At 40.0% G+C, this 25095-nt stretch overlaps 1 pseudogene; it reads left to right on the forward strand.

The window, feature by feature from the left end:
• The window catches only part of LOC121282458, a 323736-nt pseudogene that overhangs the window by 1681 nt on the left and 296960 nt on the right, over positions 1-25095 (forward strand).

Consider the following 25095-nt stretch of genomic DNA (forward strand, 5'->3'; position numbering starts at 1 on the left):
AAGTTTAGATATTATCTGCATCCAATTTACAAAAATTTGGAGGCCTGAATATTCGAAACCTAAAAAAAACCAACACGCAATGTTGGAATCAAAAAGTAAGGCATGGTACCTGTAACAAGGACTTGAAACTGAGATTTTTGATTATTGGGACCATGTGAGATAAACAAAACTTTCACCATTCAACATGAACAGCGAGGAGTGGAGAGAATGAAGACAGAGGAACAGGGCAATTGGAATTAGGAATGGCAGAATGGAACAAAACAGATCAGGCTAGAAATAAACTCAAAAAAGAGAATAATAAATAAAAGTAGATTCTGTTGATCATAAACTCCTCAAAAAAAGTTCTATTTTAGATCCACAAGATGGGTGGCTTAAAGCTAGTCTAAAGGAGATGTTACAAGATGATGGTATAAAAAGAGATGCCAAGTTCTGAAGCAGGAAATGAAAAATTTAATAACAAGAGGTGTGGGCTACACCATTCATAAATACTACAGGTACAAGTGTGCCCCAGTCGTGTTTCCTGTAACTTCACTTGATTCTTATGTTCTATCAATACAACATGTTTTGAGGAATTAGTTTTTCAAACACTAAGTTTGTTTCCACCCCCCACCCCTCACCACCTCCTGCCTTTCCTTGATTTAACTGCTCTGTTTTGTTTTAAGTGTCCCAGGTTTCACAGAAAAAGGATGCCAGTGAATACATGTGTTTAGGACTTTGACTGTGCTTATGAATCAGGCATGTTGACATCAGGAATTTTGCAATAGAGAAACTAGGAAGACAAGCAGTAGAAAGTGGAGACAACAAACAAAGGAGACAGGATAAAATCAGTTAGAAGAGAGATAGACAGCATCAAGACTGAAAGAGTAATTTAATTGAGTGTGTTGTGTAAATGCCAATCTAGGGAACTCACAAAAGCTGACAGGCTGTTTCAAAAAAGCTGACAGAGCCCTGAAAAAGCTGGTAACTCAAATAACAACCAGCAGCTCTAAGGCAGCCCAATGTATAGGCTTTTCACTAGAGTCACGAGGCAAACAAGGTTACTTGTATACAGTAAATCAGACAATCTTTTATTATATGGGATTTCATGATTTAGTGTTTTCAGGTCACTTTCACAAATCTCTCCCTCTTTCTGTGTAAAGTCCTGCAAGTACCCCAAATTTACTCCTTCTCCACAATTGCACATTTGCTCATTGAGACTGCAAGCTTAACTGTCTACAATTCAACTCCATCCACCACTGGACTTTAGACGTTAATTTTGGGTTCTGTATTATTGCCTTCCCCATTCCTCTGCTTATAACCAGAACAAAATGGTGGACAACCCTGAATGACTTAAATCACTGTACAGGATAATGGTGGCCTTGTTGTCCATTAAACTTATTAGCAGCAGGCATCACTTTGCAGTTTTCAGTTTTCACTGGTCAACAAAGATTGCTTACTCACTAAACCTAAAGGAAAAAAGACCTGAGAGTCCAAGGATCTGAGCTGTCACAAGAGTCACATTGCTGCATCATTAATAGGGAGCAGCTAGAGGGAAGTCAAGCCTTGGAATCCATCACACTTTGCCAAGCCAGTCCATGGCATCAGTGTAATACTGATATATCAGTTTTATATTGGCACAAGTGGACCTGTGGCGAAGCTTAAAAAAATGTAAAAATGAAACAATGGGAGCCATAAGGTGAACAATGTGGTGGTGCTGTACGGACAACCCATTGTAATTTTTCAACCCTTTTCACTTCAAGCTCACCTTTGAGTGAATCAAAGATCAGTCTGAGGATTTGAAATGGAAAATCATTTACCTGGGTTCAACTAAAAGTGAAGAATGTGACCAAGCTCTGTACTTGTGGAACCTGTTCCTGCTGGACAATACATGTTTGATTAACAGGCTGAAGTAGCTTATCCCAGATGTGGTTGCGATTGGGGTAGCTGCCGTTTTAGTAACTTGCACTTACGCTGTTCAAGAATTAGTCAGGGCTGCATACAATGTGAATAATACAGCAATCCAAAACTGTGAAAATGAACAACTAATGATACTCGAGGTAGAATGGAAACTTTGATCATGTGCGGCTTCCTTCAGGCTCAGGTGATGCCAGGTGTCTGTGTCTGTCAAGGAGGCAGGGCTGGGTTGAGTCCAGCTTTCATTGGCTCTGACCACTTCCCCACCTGCTGCATATTTCCTGCTTGGCACTGTACATCTGTCAGCCCGCTCCTCACTGCACTGAAAACTGAAGCCAGATTTCGCAAAGCTGTAGTCAAACATTTCGGCATCAAACCAACAAGTTACAGGGTTCCATATCAACTGGGATAATGTAGCGAAAAAATAGACGATTTTGAATACGCAGATTCTAATATGCAATCTATTGTTCCCACTATAAGTGTCATCAAGGAAAAATATAAACACAATAAAGCTAAAAACACTATATCTGAATGAAAACATACCTGAATATGTCTGAATAAATTACGTGAATGAGCAAAGCATTTGCAATAAAATAGCTGAAGTAATAGCACAGGTTGAAATTAATGATTTTGATTTCCATTATGGGCATGTGGTTGCAGAGTGTATAAGTTGGGAACTAAATATTCCAGGATATTATCTTTTAGAAGAGATAAACAAATGAAAAAGGAGGAGGGGTATCCCTGATAATAAAGATTGGAATTGAGAAAAAAGGGTGTTGTACCGAAAAAATCAAGATGTGGAATCAATTCGAGTGGAGCTAAGAAACAACAAGGATGCGGAAAACAATGGCAGTTTGTATATTTTATAGCCCCCTATCAGCAGTTATACTGTTGGGCAGAGTATAATTCAGGAAATTAGTGGTGAAGTGACAAATTAATAGAGTAATTGTGAGGTTTTAATTCTCATATAGGCTTGTATAAATCAAATTTTCAGTGATAGCACAGAGGAGGGGTCGAAAAGCTTTGGCATGTATCAAAGCGAGATAATTTTGAGTGGCACTCACATTGCTAGTTCAATTAATGACACAAAAAGTCCTAAATTTAATACCCATTTACTTATCCTGAAAGGGAATGTTATATTGATGAAAGATGTATAGATTTTAAATAGTAAATGCTTGCGCGTTATTCATTACTGGGATATTTTTAAGCCCTGATTTGCTGTTTACATCACCATCAAGTAATGTGGAAAAGTGCACTCTGTTTGACGCTGTCGTGATTTTTTTCACTGTAAATTGAGGGGCACACTTGACAAAACGTCAGCTCCTAAGAAAGCAAAATTAGATGTCTGTTCCTTTTGGCTTTCCTGGACAGACGAATTTGGATTTATTCAAAACAAGGGCTGTGCTGTTTTTGCTTTGTGTTGTGAAAGTGTTGTTTGTCACTCATCAAATGTTCAACAACATTTTCAAATGAAGCATGGGAAACCTTTCTTGACAAAACGGAATTGTGGGCATCAAAGTTAGAGATCTGCGGAGTGCACTTGAAGCTGCCGAGAGAGATCATGAGTCTCTATTCTGACCTGCTGGATGTTTCAAGAAAATTGCGTTTGCACTGCTTTCAGCATTTGGATCCACATACCTGTGTGAACAGATATTTTAACATGTGAAATCAGTCCTCTGTCCCCCTCTGAACCAATTAACAACTGATCACTCAAAAACACGTGTGCAGCTTAAAGGATCCAAAACAAAAACAGAAATACCTGGAAAAACTCAGCAGGTCTGGCAGCATCGGCGGAGAAGAACAAAGTTGACGTTTCGAGCCCTCATGACCCAAGTTAATTCATTGGGCATGGGCTGCGAAGCCAGTGGTGGACCTGTAAAATAGGGTGATGTGCCATCAGGCATATACCCGCCACCTACCCTCATTTTACGAGTGGCGGGGTAAGCATTGGCTGGGCTGCCCACTTCTCCTGATGAATGTCCTGCCCTAAGGGTCATGAGGACTCAAAACGTCAACTTTGTTCTTCTCCGCTGATGCTGCCAGACCTGCTGAATTTTTCCAGGTATTTCTGTTTTTGTTTTGGATTTCCAGCATCCGCAGTTTTTTGTTTTTTAGGATCCAAATACGTGCCAGACATTGGAAAACTCAGCAGGAAAAGCAAGGGCAAGGATCACAGTAAAGTAGTAAGATCTGATTTTAATTTAATTTTAAATGAAGTTTCTTAAGCATTTTAATAATTTTATTTACTTTCCATACAGCAATAGTTTAATTATATATAGAGACCTTGTAAATGTTAAAGTGTACTACTGGCATGCAAAACCTTAAATTAAAGCAAATAATTAGAGCACACCACTTCTGAAAGCTTGCCAACCCTTGGTGTCGAGGATGACTTCATGGCATGTATAGAAGATAGTTTGCTAGATCAGTCAAAGCCGAGAAACCGACATGAGTTTAGATCAAGTATTGTGAAATGGGAAAAGATTAATCAATAACCTTGCATTGAAGGAGCCTCTAGGGAACAGTGAACATAATATGATTGAATTTTATATTGAGTTTGAGAATGGTTTACTTAAGCCCAAAAGTAAATTCTTAAACCTGAATAAAACAGCCTAATTAGGGATAAGGGGAGAGTTTTCTAAGATAGTTCAGGAAACTGGATTTAAAGATATGATGGTAAGTAAGCAATGGCAAATTTAAAGAGTTAATTCATTGGGCATGGGCTGTGAAGCTAGTGGTGGACCTGTAAAATAGGGTGATGTGCCATCAGACATGTACCCACCACCTGCCCTCATTTTACAAGTGGCGGGGTACGCGTTAGTTGGGCTGCCCACTTCTCCTGATGGATGTCCTGCCCTAAGTCCCCGATTTGCTGAGGAGCCTGACTGAATGCCACTAATTGGCTGACATTCCTGTCATTCGCCAGCCGACACTTGATTCGGATTGATGTAACAACAGAGATGGGACCGAGGGACTGTGCATTTCCCCTTCAGTCTCCCTGACCGTACCAGTAAGACTTAAATCCAGCTGATAATGTGGGGAAGTGTGAAGATATCCACTTTAGATGGAAAAGTGGAAAAGCAGGGTCGTTTTTTTTTAAATGGCGAGGGAGTAGAAATGTTGGTAACCAGCTCAGGCACTCTTCCTGCATCCTTTTGCAATCTCACTGGCCTATTAAGGTTAATTTGCCTCAAACAATTGTGACCTAGCAGGCTTGGTCCTTCACCGCCTACTACTATCACCAGGAGTTGTGCTTCACTTGGATAGCTTCGCCAGTATAAGTTTTCAATTTGGCTGAAGTCTGCTCCAAATTCAATTGTTCAGTATTCTTGTTTACATACTTGAAGGTGTGCTCTCCCACAACAGTGGTTGAAGCACCAGTGTCCACTTCCATCATTAAAGGTTTTCCATTTACCTGCAGAGTAACAGTGTTTGGTTCTGTTTCCATACTTTTACATTAAATAGGGAGTAAATATCAAAATTGGTGGTTTCTGGTTCATCCACATTATGTACTTCGATTAACTTAGTTTACTGCCTGGGAGTCTGCCTCAATCTTGCTTAACACTGCTTCAATGTGTGCCATCTTTTATGACAATAATAGCACTCCACCTCTTTAAAAGGGCCAGTTTCAGGAGTATGATTGCTTCCACATCGGTAACAGTTCATTTTCAGATTTGCTGCTCAGCTTTTTCCTTTATTTATTTTAGATTTTTGGGTAGCAGGGACTGTCTCCCGCTTTGCGGCTGAGTCCCAGTTTTTTGCCCCACACCTGGCTGTCCATCCCGCCCCAGCCGGAAAACGGTGCCATTTTGTGCATCTTGTTTAGCCTTTGCATCCCATTCAGCGCTTTCCATCACGGGCGCTATTTCCAATGCTTTTTTTAAAATAGAGGTTTACTTTAGCTAATAACTGTTGTTGAATGGCATCATCTTGCACTTCACAGACCGAACGATCCCTGAGCATATCACGTAGGGTCTCCCTGAAATCACAGTGTTCACTCAGTTGTTTCAGTTTTGCCACATATGTAGCATTAGTCTGTCCCGGGGCTCTAACCCTCGAAATAAACCTGAACCTTTGCATGGTGACTGGGTGTTGGGTTGAAAGTGACCCTTAACAAAGTCTACCAATTCACCAAAGGTCTTCAAATAGGGGGCGTTCGGGGTCATCAAGCTTCAGATTAAATTGTAGGTTTTACTCCCACAAATGCTTAGGAGAATTGTTCTTCTCTTCCCCCACTCCGTTATTTCATTTGCCTGGAAATAGAACCAGAGGCATTCTACTTATTGACACCAATCCTCTGTGGATGGTTCAAAGGAGTAAATCCTGCAAAGATGTGGCATATCTGGTGAGCATATCTTCCTTTTCTTCTGTTTAAGCAAGATACTCACAGTCTTTGGGCGAGGGACAACACTGTTCCCAATTTATCCTCTTCGCCAGTTTGTTATGGACTTGATTTTCCAGACGGGTTTCTCATTAGAAACACTGAACTTTATTTACAGGCTGCCAGAGTAGTTACAGGCTTCCATCAAGCTCCACAACTAGAAGAACTCCCACTTCCCTGCGCTTAGAGCTGATTTCTTCACATAGCCACATGATACTATATAACACAGTAAGTCTTAAAACTACAGCCACTACATTCCTTAAAACTACAATTACTACAAAGGTCAAAGTAACAAGAGATGCAAAAATGGAATATAAAAGATTGCAAGGAATATGTAAGTTAACAGCAAAACAAATTATGAACACTTTAAGAGGAACAGTGGTGAGAGGGAAATATCGGTCATGAAAAACATTTTTGGGTGAAACATAAATGGACAGTAAGAAAATAGCAGATCTGTTAAGTTAGTACTTTGTATCCATTTTCATAGTATCAAAAGTTGACAAAATATCCATGCTACAAGGGGAACTAAAGTGAATATATTTGATTTAATGCCAATTAAGATAAATAATAATGGAGAGAATAATCGGACCTGAGGTTAGCAAGTCTCCAAGACGCTGCATCATGGGTGTGTCCACAAGTCATGTCATGCAGCTGTTCACCATTTCCACACTTTGAAAGAAGCCCTTTGCTAAGTTGGAGCTGGACCCCTCCATGCTCCTTGACAGTGGGAACAGGCTTTGGGGCAGTCTATCAATGCATCCAGCATCTATGTGCCTGCCCATCAGCATCCCCCTGTGCACCAGTCCATCAAAGTCCTCATCCATGTCCCTTGTAGCAGAACTTGCCGATGATCTTGCTGTCTGGGGAACACAAGCTATCATTTCCCCTCTGGTTCAACTGCAGCCCACTTATGCCCAGTAACTCACCATGTGCTAATCCACACTATTTATTATCTTCTAAGGTATGTGCAGTGTCAGTATCAGAGCTGGTGGAGGAGGCAATTCCATGGTATCTGAAAGCATAAATGCAGAAGAGGCAGGTTGGGGTGAGGGTTGGGTGGAAAGCAAAAGATCCATGGTTACATTGTGGCTGCAAGAGCAGGTCAGAAGCAGGGAATCCTGCGGTGAGTAACTCGCCTCTTGACTCCCAAAAGCCTGTCACATGTCAGGAGTGTGATGGAATACTCTCCACTTGCCTGGGTGAGTGGGGCTCAACAACACTCTAAAAGCTCAGCGCCATCCAAGACAAAACAGCCTGCTTAATTGGCACCACATCCACTACCTTCATCATTCACTCCCTCCACCACTGACGCACAATGGCAGCAGTGTGTCCCATCTACAAGATGCACTGCAGCAACTTGCCAAGGGTCCTTTGACAGCACCTTCCAAACCCGCCATCTCTACCACCTAGAAGGGCAAGGGCAGCAGATTCATAGAAATATCACAACCTGTATGTTCCCCTCCAAATCACACACCATTCTGACTTGGAACTATATCGCCTCTACTGTCTCTGGATCAAAATCCTGGGACTCCCTCCCTAACAGCACTGTGCACCTACACCACATGGAGTGCAGTGGTTCAAGAAGGAAGCTCACCATCACCTTCTCAAGGGCAATTAGGGATGGGCAATTAATTCTGGCCTAGCCAGTGATGCCACATGCTGTGAAAGGGTAAAAACCATTCATAGCTTGCGTTTCATGCCAGATATTTCAGCAAGATAAGAGTGAGGTGGAATCTAAGAAGTGGCAGAAGGCAGGAACTTACCATCATCCTGAATGTTCTCTGCAATGCTGGATGCAACTACCCCATGATACAGAGCACTATCTATTCCTGAGGGTTCAGATGATGTAGACATGCCTGTTTTCAGTTTGATCTGTGCTGATCTCTGTAGCTATCTATTATCTTGTCCTGCAATAGAGAAGGGAGGATGTCACTGAGCATGTTACATTGTGTTTTGATATTGTGCCTGCCACAACATTTTTTTTATTTGCTCATGGGATGTGGGTGTCACTGCCTAGGCCAGCATTTATTGCCCATCCTTCATTGCCCTTGTCCAGAGAGCAGTTAAGAGTCAACCAAATTGTTTGGGTCTGGAATCACATGTAGGCCAGACCAGGTAAGGATGGCATAATTCTTTCCCAAAAGGACATTAACTGAATAGCTAGAGGCACAGGGAAACAGCAAGATGTGAGTGTGAGGCTAGCAGTGACGGTGGCTTGGAGTGCCTGAATTTTAGGCATGAGTCCTGATTACTTGGGTTGCAGATGGGTAGGTGAAGGGGGGGGTGGGTGTGGTGCTTTGAGCAGTGTGAGAGGTGGCAGAGGAGCAGAGGAGCAGTTGGAGGGAAATATCATGTGAAGATGCATTCACTGACCTTGACCACCCATGTGAGGTCATTGAACTTCTTTCAAAACTGCACCAGGTCCTCGGGCCGAGACCTTGGGAATTGATCATCCTGACCTGCTCCCATTCCCTTCTTAGGTTGTACCTTGAGGGCTTCCTGGCCCCCTGTAGATACATTGGACGGGATTTTCTGCACCCGCCTATTGCCGTGATCTTCTGGTCTCGCTGCAAGTCAATGGGCTTCTGGCTGGGGGACCACCTCGCCCATGGCGGGTCACGCCCATGACGGGTCTGGAAAATCCCGGCCATTGTGTCATCCCTCCTTTCGAATGAACTAATACTCTGGTGTTATAGCCGGTGGCCTCAAACCCACCAAAATGTGGTCTGACATTGCCTCAACTCCTTTCAATTATGAGCATTGAAATTAGCACAGAGATAAATCGTGTTTATCCCATTATTCTGAGCAGATTTAGAATTGAGGTCTCTGAGCTGAGAAGACAGTGTTAGAACCAGTTTCTGCCCGGTCCCCTTCACTCCAGGCCTTGCGGTCATTCCAAATTGGATTGCGTCTTTATTATCCTTCACTAACAGAGTGGTAAGAGCATTCTATTTCATTGCGGGGTTTTTTTGGCCACAAAATGTGACAGATCTGGGAACTTTAATCATAACTGGGGTTGTAGTTTCTTGTCCTGTATGCGACTCCAGTTCTTTCCTACATCTCTGTTGGACTTCACAGCATGGAAATCTCCATCTATTGTAACTGACAGAAGAATATAAGCATCAAACAGTATATAAAATAATCATTGGCCTGGAATGAGTTATGTTCCGTGGCACAATGTCATGGTCTTGATGACTTAAATCGACTGTGATATTTGGTCTTGAGCAAAAAATGTCATCAGCACCTTATAATTGTGTTACTGTCCTTTAACAATTGCCTTGTAATACATTTCAAGCCAATTGCAGTTTATAGTTGTATATTTTGAGACAGTGTATCGCAAATATCAAAATAAACTGTACAGCATTAAGAATAGATATTTTTGTGCATTTAAAATAAATTTGATATGGAAGCAATTTAGATTTTCAAGGAAACATCACATAACATCACAGAATCTAGAAATGTAACTAAATTTCCACATTACGGACTTTCTCTAGGGAGAAAGTGGGAATAAAAGCAAGACAAGGCTTGATTTTGTCTTGTTTTGTTTCCCACTTGGGAAATTTCTACTTTCTGTGATGCTGTGTACTGTTCAGTTTTAAATCTAGCTTTATTATCAACACCTAGGGTTTTTTTTTGTTAACCATTTAAGAACTTCAGCATCATGGTTTCCAAATATTATGCAGTAAAACCATTTTCTTCTCTTGACTATTATAAATTAATCCAAGCCTTTGTATTTCATTCCAACTGTATGTCTGTTCCATTCATTTCACTTAGATGAAAGCAAAATACTGTGGATGCTGGAAATCTGAAACAAAAACAGAAGAAGCTGGAAAGACTCAACAGGCCTTACAACATCTGTGGAGAGAAAAACAGAGTTAATGTTTTGAGTCCGTATGACTCTTCTTCAGAACTAAAGAGAAGTAAAAATGAGGTGACATTTATACAGAAAATTAAACAGTATAAATTCATCACATTTTTACTTCTCTTTAGCTCTGAAGAAGAGTCATACGGACCCAGAACCTTAACTCTGTTTTTCTCTCCACAGATGCTGTTAGACCCGCTGAGTTTTTTCCAGTATTTTCTGTTTTTGTTCCATTCATTTCATGATTCAGTCAACCAAGCTTGCCAATCTGTAACATTTATAGAGGATAGTAAGGCATGGGTCTTAAAGAAATTAATGGCTTCGTGCACCCTCAACCCAAAACATGAATGAGAAAATGTAAGGTTGGATTGTGTTTGACCCTGAGAATGACTCGTATAATGAGTATGTGGACTTTGCAGAGAATTAAGCAACTTTTACGAAGCACTCAGCAATGTCATAAAAATCTGCAAGAATTCTGTAAGGAGATGAAATTAAAGGATGAGACATGTAAAAGGAATCTTTAAGAATGTTTGTTAATTTATGTATTTGGAGTTAAATGTGTATTGTATAAATGGCAAATTAATACTCAGATTGAAATTAGCTTAGTAATGATAGGTTGAAGATAGTATAAACACAATGAGATTCGACCTGCTCCTGTTGCTTTTCATTATCCAGAAGAAATAAGGGGTTAACTCTCTGAGCCCAGAAACCACCCATTACTTGGCATCCTACACAATCCCAAACTCAACTTCCTCCTTCACATCTGCTCTGACACAAACGATTTTCATTTAACTTTCAACTTTTGTTATTTCTACCTAACCTCTCCAAGAAATCTTAGTCATTGAGTTTGTCAACTAGGAGAGCATAACTTCATTAATGCTCTCTGAGACATCTCCAACTTCCATAAGTAGCCAAATATCTAAAGTTTTACAGCTCACATCCTCATCTTCAGGAAATTTCATATGCCTATCACCTCTTATCTTTGCCAAATGCCATTAGCTTCCTATGTCATATTCTATTGACTTCAATGTTGTTGACCTTAATTTCAAATGCTTCTATGGCCAAGCCCTACTCTACTCAACTGATATCCTCCAAGCCATGGAGCAGTCACATAAATGTTATAACCTATGGCTACTAGAGCAAGAACACAAGAACACAAGAGAAAGGAGCAGAGTAGACTAAACAGCACATCAAGCCTGCTCTGCCATTCAATATGATCATGGCTGATCTTGGGCTTCAACTTCACTTTCCCGTCCACTCCCCATATCCCTTGATTCCCTGAGAGACTAAAATTTGTCTATCCCAGCCTTAAACATAGTAAAAAATTGGAGCATCCACAACCCTCTGGGGCAGAGAATACCAACCCTTTGGCAGTAGAAATTTCTCATCACCTCAGCCCAAAATGATTGACCCCTTACCCTGAGACTGTGCCCCAGTGTTCTGGATTCCCCAGCCAGTGGAAACAACCTCTCAGTGTCTACGTTGTCAAACCCGTTCAGAATCTTTTATGTTTCAATGAAATCATCTCTCATTCTTCTAAACTCCACAGAATATAGGCCCAATTTACTCAGCCTGTCATCATAGGACAACTTCTCATCTCAGGGACCAGTTTAGTGAACCTTCACCCAACTGCCTCCAATATAAGCATATCTTTCTTTTAACATGGAGACTGAAATAACACACAGTATTCCAGGTGTGGTCTCACCAAAGCCCTGTACAATTGTAGCAAAAGTTCCTTCTTGCACTCCAGTCTCCTTACAATAAAAAAACCATTCCATTTGCCTTTCTAATTGTTTGTTCTACCCACATGCTAATTTTCTGAGCTACTTGTACAAGTGCACCCAAATCTCCCTGAACACCAACATTTACAAGTTGCACACCTTTTAAAAAATATTCTGCTTTTCTATTCTTACGACCAAAGTGAATAACCTCACACTGCCCCATGTTATACTCCATCTGCTATCATGTTGCCCACTCACTTAACTTTTTACCAAGCTTTGTATCACCAGCAAACTTAGTTATATTACTTTCTGTCTCTGCCTAAGTCAGAGGTTGGCAATCTATGGCATGCATGCCAAAGATGGCACGCGAAATGATTTTGAGTGGCACTCACACTGCTAGTCCAATTAACAACACAATAAGTTCTAAATCTAATATTTTGTCATTTACTTATCTTGAGAAGGTATGTTACATTGATAAAAGATGTATAGAATTTAAAAAGTAAAGGTTTGTGTTTTATTCATTACTGGGATATTTTTCAGCTCTGATTTGCTGCTATATCAGTAACACGTAATGTGGAACAACGAACTCCATTTAACGCTGCCATGTTTTTTTCACTGTAAATTGAGAGGTACATTTGACAAAATGTCAACGCATAAGAAAGCATAGATATATGTCTGTTCATTTCAGCCTTTTTGAACAGACAAATTTGGATTTATTCAAAAGAAGGACTGTGCTGCTTTTGCTTTGAGTTGTACAAGTGTTGTTTGTTGCACATCAAGTGTTCAAGGAAATTTTCAAACGAAGCACGAGAAACAAAACAGAATTGTGGGCATCAGAGTTTAGAGATCTACAGAGTGCGCTTGAAGTTACCAAGAGAGATCATGGGGCCTCTATTCTGATTTGCTGAATGTCCCTGCCAGTGAAATTTAACTGTTTGAAGAAAATTGTGTTTGCAATGCTTTCAGCATTGAACAGGTATTTTCACACATAAAATCAGCCCTCTGTCCATCTTGGAACCGGTTAACAACTAATCACTCAGAAGCCTATGTGCAGCTTAAAGGATCCAAATATGTGCTGGATATTGGAAAAATCAGCAAGAAAAACAAGGGCAAGGATCACAGTAAACCAGTAAGATCTGGACTTTAATTTAATGTAAATTGAAGCTTCTTAAGCGTTTTAAAACCCATATTTGTTTTACATACAAAAATAGTTTAATTATGTAAAAATACATTAAAATGTATTACTGAAATGAGAAACCTTAAACTAGAGTGAATAAATGAAGACTTAGCACACCACTTCTGAAAGGTGGCCGACCCCTGGCCTAAGTCATTAATATGGATTGTAAATAGCTGAGGCCCCAGCATTGATTCTTATGGCACTCTACTAGTCAGAGCCTGCCAACTTGAGAATGCCCCATTTATTCCTATTCTTTGCCTCTTGTCCATTAACCCAACTGCTGGGAAATGGGATTAGAATAGATAGGTGCTTGATGGCTGACTCAGACATGATGGGCTGAAGGGCCTGTTTCTGTGCTGTATAGCTCTCTGCTCTAATCCATCATAATGTCTTACAACTCCATGGGTCCTTCTCTTGCCTATTAACCTTTTGTGCGGCACCTTATTGATTGCCTTTTTGAAATCTATGCATACTACTTTGTTGTCCCCCCCCCATTAGTTACATCCTCAAAAAAAACTCTAATAAATTTGTCAAACATAATTTCCGTTTCATAAAACCATGTTGAATTTGTCTGATTATACTGTAATTTTTGAAGTGAATTGTTAAAACTTGCTTAATAATATATTGCAGTACTTTCCTGATGACTGACGTAAGGTTAACTGGCCTGCAGTAAAGTAGATTATAATCCTAACCCCTTTGTGGGACTATTACGAATGAGGCATACACCTTGGATGATCATCCTCACTTAAGTTTGAGAAAGACAAGCTGCACAGATGCATAGGGTGGAATTTTATAGCCCTGTCACTGTGGGGGCAGGGCTGCACAATACACTGAGCCATTCAAAAGACTTCGGTGGGACCGTAAAATCCGACAGCATAAAATTCCGTCCATAATGGGCCTGAAGAACGGATCTAACTCTTTTTGAAGGAAAAAACCACCAGAGAATATTACCACCTTTTTACCATGTTTCAGCTGAATTATAACAACCCAGATGTTATAAGGGTCCAGCATCTCTCCTCAATAATGCACCTCTTGTTAGGAACAATGTATAATCATTAAGTTGAATATGTATATACATATATTTTTGTGTTAAGAAAGGTAAAATGGTTTCAGTTTCATTTGTGGTCATTTAGTGCACAGAAGCCAGGGTGGACCTTTGGCCGAAAGGTCATATATCCATTTTTAACGAGGCTTTATAACCCCTGGAGTTAAAGAGATGGTTAAGAAATGCTTAGAGGTTTAGTGATTTTGAAAAAAAAACACAAAGTAGAAAAAACTGGGCTGCTGCCTGGTGACAGTGGTCAAGGGATACAAAGATACAGAGAAAGACTGGCGAGTCAGTGTGTGTCAGAGAGTGAAGACAGGGATTTTCAGCTCTTTGAAATTTAAAAAATCTATAAGGCTACTGGAAGACTGAGTTTATTAACTAAGTAAATGAATTGATGGCCTACATTGAAGTAAATAAATATGATCTGAAAGCAATTACGGAGAGGTGGCTGCAGGACGACAAAGATTAGGTCCTTAATATTGAGGGGTACATGACATTCAAGAAGAATAGGGAGCTAGGTAAAGGTGGAGGGGTAGCACTGTTAATCAAAGGGGACATTGGTGCAATAGTTAGAGATGACCTTGGTTCAGGAGATCAGGATGTAGAATCGGTTTGGGTGGGGATGAGGAATAGTTGGGGAAAACAATCATTAGTGGGAGTAGTCTACAGTAACAGAAGTCACAGTGTAGGGCAAAGTATTCAAGAGAAAATATTCTCTTGATAAAGAGATGGCAATAATCCTGGCTGATTTTAAGCTACACATAAATTGGAAAAATCAGATTGGCAGTAGTAGCCTGGATGAGGAGTTCTTAGAATGCTTTTGAGATAGCTTCTTGGAGCAGCATGTTCTGGAACCAACCAGGGAGCAGGTTATATTAGACTTAGTATTGTGTAACATGACAGAATTAATTAATGACCTCTGAGTAAAGACATCACTAGGTAGCAGAGACAACAATATGATTGAATTTTGCATCCAGTTTGAAACAGAGAAGAGTAGGTTGAAGACTAGTATGTTAAACTTAAATAAAGGCAACTAAGTGAGGATGAAAGCTGAGCTAGCTGAAGTGAACTGGAAAACTATGCGAGAGGATAGATCAATAGAGAAGCATTGGCAGACATTTAAGGGGATATTTCAGAGTATTCAGAATAAGTATCTTCCTAGCATAAAGAAAAATTCTAAAAGGAAGGACCCACCATCCGTGGTTAACTAAAGAAGTTAAGGAAAGCATCAAACTTAAGGATAAAGCATACAACTTCGCAAAGATGAGTGGCAGGACAGATGATTGGACAGAATATAAAGAACGGCAGAGAATTGCTAAAAGGCTAATTAGGAGAAAAAAATGGATAGCAAGAGTTTCTACAGGTACTTAAAAAGGAAAAAAGCAAGCCAAGTGATTGTTGGTCCCCTGTAGAGTGACAGTGTAAAGTTAATAGTAGATAATAAGGAAATGGCAGAAGAAATTAACAAATATTTTGCTTCTGCATTCACTATAGAGCATATAAAAATCATTCCAGTAATAGCTGCAAATCAGGAGGTGAACTGGAAAAAGGAACTTGGTGGAATTGAAATCACTAGGGAAATGGTACTGAGCAAATATTTGAAACTGCAGGCTGGCAAGGCTCCAGGTCCTGATGGACTACATTCTAGGGTCTTAAAAGAAGTGGCTAATGAGGTAGTTGACGCACTGGTGTTAATTTTCCAAAGTTTGCTAGATTCTGGAAAAGTTCCATCAGTTTGGAAAGTAGCAAATATAACCTCTCTATTCAAGAAGGGAAGGAGGCAGAAAACAGAAAACTATAGGCCAGTTAGCATGATGTCTGTCATGGGGAAATTATTAGAATCGATGATTAAGGAGGCTATAGCTGTGCGCTTAGAAGAGCTCAAGGTAATCGGGAAGAGTAAGCATGGTTTTTTGAAAGGAAAATCATGTTTAACCAATTTATTGGAGTTTTTTGAAGGAGTAACATGCACAGTGGATAAAGGGGAGCCTGTAGACGTACTGTACTTGGATTTCCAGAAGGCATTTGATAAAGTGCCTTTTCAAAGATTATTATGGAAAATACAAGTGCATGGTGTGGTGGGTAACACATTAGCATGGATACAAGATTGGCTGGCTGGCAGAAAGCAGAGTGTATGCATAAATGGGTCTTTTTCTGATTGGCAGGATGTGACGAGTGGAGTCCCATAGGGGTCTGTGCTGGGGCCTCAACCTTTTACAATTTACATCAGTGACTTAGATGAGGGGAGTGAAGACATAGTAGCTAAATTTGCAGATGGCACAAAGATAGATAGGAAAGCATGTTGTGAAGAGGATATGAGGAGGTTGCAGATGGATATAGATAGGTTGAGTGAGTGGACAAAGACCTGACAAATGCAGTTTAATGTGGGAAAATGTGAAGTTGTTCACTTTGGCAGGAAGAACAAAAAACCATTACTTAAATAGAGAACTGCTACATAATTCTGAGTTGCAGAGGGATCTAGATGTTCTAGTACGAGTCATAAAAAGTTATTATACAGGTACAGCAAGTAATTAAGAAGGCTAATGGAATGCTATTCTTTATTACAAGAGGGACTGAACATAAAGTAAGGAAATTATGCTTCATTTAAACAGGGCATTGGGAGCCTGCACCTCGAATACCGTGTGCAGTTTTGGTCTCCTTATTTAAGGAAGGATGTAAATACATTGGAGGCAGTTCAAAGGAGGTTTACTAGATTGATACCTGGAATAGGTGGGTTGTCTTATGAAGAAAGGTTGGACAGACTGGGCTTGTTTAGAAGAGCGAGGTGTGATTTGATTGAAGTATGCAAGATCCTGAATGGCCTTGACAAGATAGATGTTGAAAGAATGTTTCCTCTTGTGGGTAAGTCCAGAACTAGGGGACACTGTTTTAAAATTAGGGGTCACTCTTTTAGGACAGAGATGAGGAGAATTTTTTTCTCTCAGAGGGTTGTGCAACTTTGGAACTCTCTGCCTCAGAAGGTGATGGAGGCAGGGTCATTGAATATTTTTAAGGTAGCAGTAGATAGATTCTTGTTAGGCAAGGGAGTCAAAGGTTATTGGTGTTAGATGAGAATGTGGAAATTGAAACGCAAGAAGATCAGTCATGATCTTATTAAATGGCGGAGCAGGCTCGAGGGGCTGAATGGTCTACTTCTGTTCCTATTTCTTATGTTCTTATGTGTTTGCTCTGCAGTTGAAGCAGTAGTCAGTTTTGAGGTTTTTTGGTGTCTTTTGGGGATGAGGAGCATCAAGTGAATGCTCAAGAATTCACTGGAAGGAAACCATTTACACATGTGTCAGTCCCAAGCGAGGAACCTTTGTGTCAAGCTAGTGATAACTCTTCACTGGTTTATGTGTCTGTAAAGATTTTGCTGGGTAAAGAATATTAAGTAATTGAATTAGCTTCTTGTGTTTGTATTGAGATCTTTCCAACCTTTTAGTCTGGTGTAATATAGTCCATTTTTCTTGTCTTAATGAATATTTTATTCTTTGTGTTAAAAGTTCCTCAGCAGACCTCTGTGAATTTGTTCAATAATGTGCTTCCACAGTTTCTGAAAACAAATAGCTTAGGATATATCAAACCAGGTTTCACTTAGGGATCTGCCTTGTCCAGTATTAAACGCAGCTGGGATTATAACAGTCTTCAGTGAAGAGTGTACGGAAGTGCATTTTCAAGTTTGCATACAGAAGGCTATGTGAGACAATATATCTTCTAAATTATATAAAAGTTTATTAAAGAACTGAACATGCTATTTACTTTTGATGGTAATTGCAACACTGATAGTTCTAGGGAAGGTAGGTATAATCTTATTCTATGAGAGAATCCAAGTGTTACTGATGTTACTGAGAGATTTTTAAGATATCCATCAATATTTAACGTTGTATTTACCTTAAATCCTCAAGAGACTGGCTGGATACCTCCATCCTAATTATGGAAAGAACTATCATTGCTAAAATACAAGAGCTATACCTTCACCTTGAGAGATGTTGGAGTGAATCCAACAAATCTAAAAATCTTAATGTGTGGTTCCAATATTTATAGAGAGCAGAAACACCAGGAAGCTTGTGAACATACAAGCTAGACAACATCCTGTATTTTACTCTACATCCTTCATTTTAGTCAACATCCTCCAAACACACAGGACACTGAGAGGTGCAAATGGTGGTCACTTGGCTCAGTTTCCAGGATTCAGTTGATTCAGCTGGCAAGTTATTTAGGGGCATCCTTAAAGTTATCCATTGTTAGATTGTGGCATCTTAAAATTTATCAATGCCTTGCTGAGGTGAGGTGAAGGCCAGTTCCTGTTTCTTCGGGAACTGCCCTGATTTAGAGGATGTCCTATATCCTATATCACAGGATATTAGTGTCCTTGAGCATACACCTATGCCCAAGCGTGTTTATAAACTTCTAAACCATCCAGCAGATGAATTCAGCTTTTAATTTTTAATACATACTTAATAGGAGAATCACTCTTTTTATCCTTATAACTCCATATTTATAGCTGGATTATCTTATAACTTTGTATTTATAGCTGCATTCCTTCACAGTTGTTTCCTGTTTACTCACTCCCTCCTTTCTTGAATAGCAGTGTCATATTTGCTAACTTCCAACCTGTTGAGGATATTCTGGAATGTAGAGAATTTTGGAAAATCAAAGCCAGATCATCCACCAATGCAACTATTTCTTTTAGAGCCATACGATGTAGGCCATCAGATCCTGGTGATATGTTGGATTCTAGTTACTCAAGTTTCTCCAGTGCTTTTACTCTGTTGGTATCAATTTTCTTAATTTCCCCACTCTTTTTAGCACCTAGGTTACCCTATAATTCTGCTATGTAACTCGTGTCTTCTACTGGGAAGACAGGCAAAATATAATTGTTCAATGCCTTTGTCATTTCCTCATTCTCCACAACAAATTCTCTATCTCTGCTTCTAAAGGAACAATGTTTACTTTAGCTACTCTCTTCCTTCATATATACTTGTAAAAACTCTCAGTCTGTTTTTATATTCCTGGCTCATTTGCTCTCAGTTTATTTTTTTCTACTTTAATCAGCTTTTTGGTGGCCTTCTGCTGGTTTCTAAAACATTCCCAATCCTCAGAATTTGTTACTATCCTTTGTAACCTTATGAGCCCTGTCTTTTAATCTAATACTATCTTTAACTTCCTGAGTAAGCCACAGATGAGACTTTTGCTGAGTTTTTGTTATTCAATAAAATGTATTTTGGTTGAATACTTTGAATTGTTTTGTTAAATGTTTCCCATTGCTTATCTATGGGCATACTGTTTAGTCTATTTACCCAATCAACCTCAGCCAGTTATCCCCTCATATTTTTTTAAAGTTTAAAATTCTTGCTCGTGATTGGAGTATGTCGCTTTTAAACTTAACATGAATTCAATTGTGTTATGACCATGAGCTCCCATCAGATCTTTTACTCTGAGATTAAAATTAACTCTGCCTCATTATACAATATTAGATCTAACATAGCTTTACCCCTAGTTAGCTCCATAACATATTGCTCCAGGAAACTGTCACAAAAATGCTCTACAAATTCATCTGCTAGATCACCCTAGCCAATTTGATTGATCCAGCCTTTATGAAGGTTAAAGCACATTACATTGTCTTTGTTGCACTATACAATAACTTCTTGTTTAATGTTCTGTGCAACAGTATAACTACTGTTAGGGGGCCTATATCCTACATCCACCAGCTATTTCTAACTCCACTTGTGTGAGTGCATCACTTCCTGACTTTCTAAAACCTCGTCACCTACAACACACAAATCAGAAGTGTTATGGGATACTCCCCACTTGTTGGAAAATGTGCAGCCTCACCCAAATTCAAGAAGCTTAATTAACATCTCATCCGCCACCTTAAATATCCACACCCTTCACCACTGATACACTGTGACTGTTTTGTGTGCTATATACACAGGATACTCTGCAGCAATTTGCCAAGGTTTCTTCAACAGCACTTCCCAAACCCGTAACCTCCATTACCTAAAATGCCAACACTTCCAAGTTCCTCTTCAAATCACATACCATCCTGATTGGGAAATATATCAGCATTCCTTCATCATCACAGGGCCAAAATCCTTGAAGTTCGCAACAGAATTGTGGGACTATATTCATTACATGGACTGGAATGATTCGAATAGAACGCCCATCAACAACTTCTGAAGGGCAACAATATGGGCATTAAATGTTGAACCTTGCCAGCAGCATTGATATCTCAAGAATTAGTGTTATAAAAAGGACCCTGGCAGATGAATGCTGCTGATCTGAAGTCACATGGGCACTCTCCTATATACAATCTGACCCATCCAACTTCTGACCTTTCTAGACAAAATTGCTGGAGGCTGCTAAAGTTATGACAGCCTAACCATGCCTTCAAGACACAAGTCTATGCATACTTAGCCTATTACTGGAAGGGCAAGATCCCCTTACTATTCATAGGTTCACACAGATCTTACTTTTGCCACTAAGAATATGTAACTCACCGATCTGTTGCAGTTCAACATTACTACAACAAACATGTGCTCTCAGCACTTTGTCAGTCAGAGTCAGTAACATAGCCGCTCTAAATGGAAGTGGAGAAACACCACAAAATAGTGTGTTCCTTTCCCTTGGATCAGCCTGTTATCCATTTCAAACCCACTCAAATGAACCAGCCCCAGGGCAGCCTGCTGAAGAGACCATCCCCATTATCTTGCATAACAGTGTTTAGGCATTGCTGTGGTCATGTTGTTCCATATAATGGAGAACCTCGCTATTTTTCTATCAAGCCTTTCTTAACCAAGAATGGCACTGGCTTTGTTACTGACCATCCCTCACCCTAATTAACAGTATAATAATTCATGAAACTGCATTTATCTATAAGTATTATGAAATGTGTACTGCAAGTACTCATGAAACAAGGTCCTGAAGGCATGTTCCCACTTCTTGTATTAAATTTAATTTTATATATGTATATCACTATCATGTCACCAGGTATTCAGTAAATGAGATTGGTAGAATTCACAGGCATCTGGATAAATGAAATGAAAGATCTAAGGAGTGGTGATAAAAAATTAATGTAGGAAATTATATGGTGCTGCACATTGGTACAGGAGAAATTAGAAGTATATTGCCAAGTGCTAAATGTCCAGTGTCAAAGATGACAAATATTTGGGCGAGGTTCATTACCCTTTCAAGTACCCTCTCTGTTGTCAACAATACTGAAATATACCTTGAGGTTATATAATTTCAACTGTAATAGGTTACTTATAACTCAACAGTTATCATCAAAAACTGTAAAAGCTTTTATCCAATTAATTCATTGGTGGTGTGCAATGCAAAATGAAGAACTTAGTATATAAATGCATCATACACAGGGTCAACATATTAGTGTTTCTTCTCTGGCTGGTGTATTTGAATGTGATGACTGATGAAATGGCTGACTGCTTGGAGATTCAGGTCTCAGCTTGAAAATAGGCCCCTTGATCAGCTTGAATAAAGCACATTCTCTAACAGAACACAGATACTACTAGGCACACAAGACAGTACACACTACTATTGAAAAAAACAATTTGTGTCTTTAATCAGCAACCATCATCCCTAAACTATTGAAAGGGTTGTGGCATAAGACAGTCATATCAATGGTGCACTGCATTTTCTTCAATATCACCAGAGAGAGTTATACCCATCAGGAACAATTTAACAGATTAGAGTTCTTTACGCTAGAAAAGAGAAGACAAAGGTAGGGTGGCGGGATGGGGGGTGGTGGGGGTGTGGGGTGGGGGTTGCTGGTGAAGATCAGTGGGTGGTATGGTAGGGTGTGTGTATGGGAGGGTTTGAAAGGGTTGCCATAGAGAAGATGTTAGGCTGGAACGTGTGTTGTGAGGACGATGTAAAGCGGCTACGGGGGAATTGGACAGACTTAGTGTGTGGGAAAGAACATGGCAGATGGAATATAATGTGGAAAAATGTGAAGTTATCCACTTTGTTAGAAGGAACAGATGCACAGAGTATTTCCTAAATGGTGCGAGAGTAGCAAGTATAGATGTACAAAAGGACATGGGTGTCCTTGTCCTTAAGTCACTGAAAGCTAACATGCAGGTGCAGCTGGCAATTAGGAAGGCTAATGGAATGTTAACCTCTATCACAAGAGGATTTAAGTGCAGCAGTAGTGAAGTCTTGCTTCAACTGTATAGAAGTGTGGTTAGACCTCACCTGGAGTACTGTGTGCAGTTTTAGTCCCCTTACCTCAGAAAAGATATTATTGCCATAGAGGGAGTGCAACAAAGGTTCACCGGGCTTGCCCCAGTGGGCCTGTCCTATGAAGAGAGATTAGGGAAACTGGGCTTGTAATCTCTAAAGTTTTAGACAGGGTAGATGCAGGTAAGATGTTTCTCTTGGTTGGGCAGCCTAGAACCATGGGACACAATTTCAAGATAAGGGGGAAGCCACTGAGGACCAAGATGAGGAGGAACTTCTCTACTCAGAGGGTTGTGAATCTTTGGAATTCTCAACCCCAGAGGGTTGTGGAAGCTCAGTCATTGAGTATGTTAAGATAGAGATTGATAGATTTCAGATTAATAATAACATAAAAGGTTATGGGGATAGTGTGGGTAAAAGGCATTGAAGTGTTCAATCATCCATGGTTGTATTGAATGGTGGAGCAGGTTTGACAGGCTGAATGGCCTTCTCCAGTTCCTATGTTTCCACTTTCTGGTGTGACCCAGAACTAGGGGCCATAACTACACGATAGCCACTAATAAACCCACTAGGCAATTCAGGAGCAATATTTTTATCCAGGGATTGACAGAATGTCGAACTCACTATTATGTAGAGTAGTTGAGGTGAACATCATCGACACTTTTAAGGGGAAGGTAGATAAGCACATGAGGGATAAAGGAATAGAAATATATGTTGATGGAGTCAAATGAGGGAGGAGGCTCATAGGGAGCATAACCATTGGCAGGGACCTGCTTGGCTGAGTGGCCTGTTTCTGTCCTGTAAATGTTTTGAAAGACTACGGGGGAGGAGCTTCATTTTGAAACAAATGAGTAAAAGTCAAAAGCAACAACTACCTCAGATTGCTTAGAGGAAACTTATAGTAGTCACTTTACACAGATAGCTCTTCTGTTAAAGGTCCTAATGACTAACGTGTAGAAAATAGCTCCCAAAGATTCCACTCTGTTGAGACCACAGGAATGTCATCTCTGAAATTGGAACTAATTGGACTGTATAATGTTTTTGCATTATTGGAGCTATCTTGGATTTTTGTTTGATTACATTAGGCAGTCAAGAAGAAATTTCATTGAGAGACATTCTGAATGTCTCTTAAGACTTGATCTTTCTCGTCTCTAGTGTTATGCTTGATTATTTACCTCCTTCACTTAATTAAGTCAGAGATATTTTGCATGTGTGATACATGCGAAACAGCAGTGTTGTTGCTCACTATAACCTCTTGTTTATTTGCTCTCACAAAGATAACAAAAATAATAACAGATCAGGGAGGATATTTGGTCTGATGAACTCAATGTGCCCATGGAAAGCAATAGTTCCCCTTTAATCGTAGCAATTGTATGATTTCAGAATATTTGTCTCCAGCGTCCTATTCAGAAGATCTCCCCTGGTATTAATCAATCTTTGTGTTTAGAAGTGCTTCTGGAAAGCAGTCTTGAATTTGTATTTTTTTTACTACTTTGTATTTCTGTCCATTTGTCTTGTCGTTAAGTTTTTACTTGAAATAGTGCTTTCTTTCTTTTCGAGAGTGTTTACATTGCACCGAAACATTTCTTCATCTTGCCTGGAGCCTCTTCCCGCATCACCATGAAAGTGTACAGCTTACTATTAAACCTTTCAATGTGCTTTCCTTTTCTTTATTTATTTGTTTAAGGAATGTGAGCATCACTGACAAGGCCATTATTTATTGTGCGTCACTAATTGCCCTTGAGCAGACTTAGTGAGCCACCTTCTTCAAGCACTGCAATCCATGTGGTGTAAGTACACTCAAGTGCTGTTAGGAAGGGAGTTCCAAGATTTTGGCCCAGTGACAGTGAAGGAATGGTAAAATAGTTCCATGTCAGGATAGTGAGTGACTTGAAAGCAAAATTACAGGTGGTGGTATTCTCATGCATTTGCTGCCGTTGCCCTTCTAATAGTAAAGGCATTGGTTTGGAAGGCGCTGTCAAAGGAGCCGTGGCAAGTTGCTGGAGTACATCATATAGCTAGTAACATGCTGCTGTCATGTGCTGGTGGTGGAGGGAGTGAAGGTTTAAGGTGGTGTATGGGGTGTCGGTCAAGTGGGTAGCTTTGTTCTGAATGATGTTGAGTTTCTTGAGTGTTGTTGGAACTGCACTCATCCGGGCAATTAGGGAATGTTCCATCACACTCTTGACTTGTGCTTTGTGGATGGCAGAGACTTTTGGATGCAAGAAGTTGAGTTGCTTGTTACAGAATTCCCACCTGCTTTTGTAGCCACAGTATTTATATGGCTGGTCCAGTTCAATTTTTGGTCAATGGTAAGCTCCAGCTTTTGATGTTGGTGTTTCAGTGATGGTAAAGCCATTGAACATCCAGGGAAATATTTAGACTCCCTCTTGCTGGAAATGGTCACTGCCTGGTACTTGTGTGGTACATATATTATTTTCCACATATCACTACAAATCTGAAAGTTGCCTAGGTTTTGTTTCATGTAGGCACGGACTGCTTCCGTATCCTAGGAGTTACAAATGGAATTAAACACTGCACAGTCATCAGTGACCATCCCATTTCTGACCTTATTATGCAGGCAAGGACGTTAATGAAGCAGCTGAGGATGGTTGGGCCTAGGGCACTAACCTTAGAAAGTCCTGCAATGATGTCCTGTGCCTGAGATGATTGCCTCCAACAACCACAACCATCTTCCTTTGTGTTAGGTATGATTCTAACTGGTGGAGAGTTTCCCTTAATTTGAACTGACTTCAATTTTTCTAGGGCTCATTGGTGCCATACATAGTTAAATGCTGCCTTGATATCAAGGGATATCAC

Source organism: Carcharodon carcharias, chromosome 9 (genome assembly GCF_017639515.1).
Source record: "Carcharodon carcharias isolate sCarCar2 chromosome 9, sCarCar2.pri, whole genome shotgun sequence".
Taxonomy (NCBI): Eukaryota; Metazoa; Chordata; class Chondrichthyes; order Lamniformes; family Lamnidae; genus Carcharodon; species Carcharodon carcharias.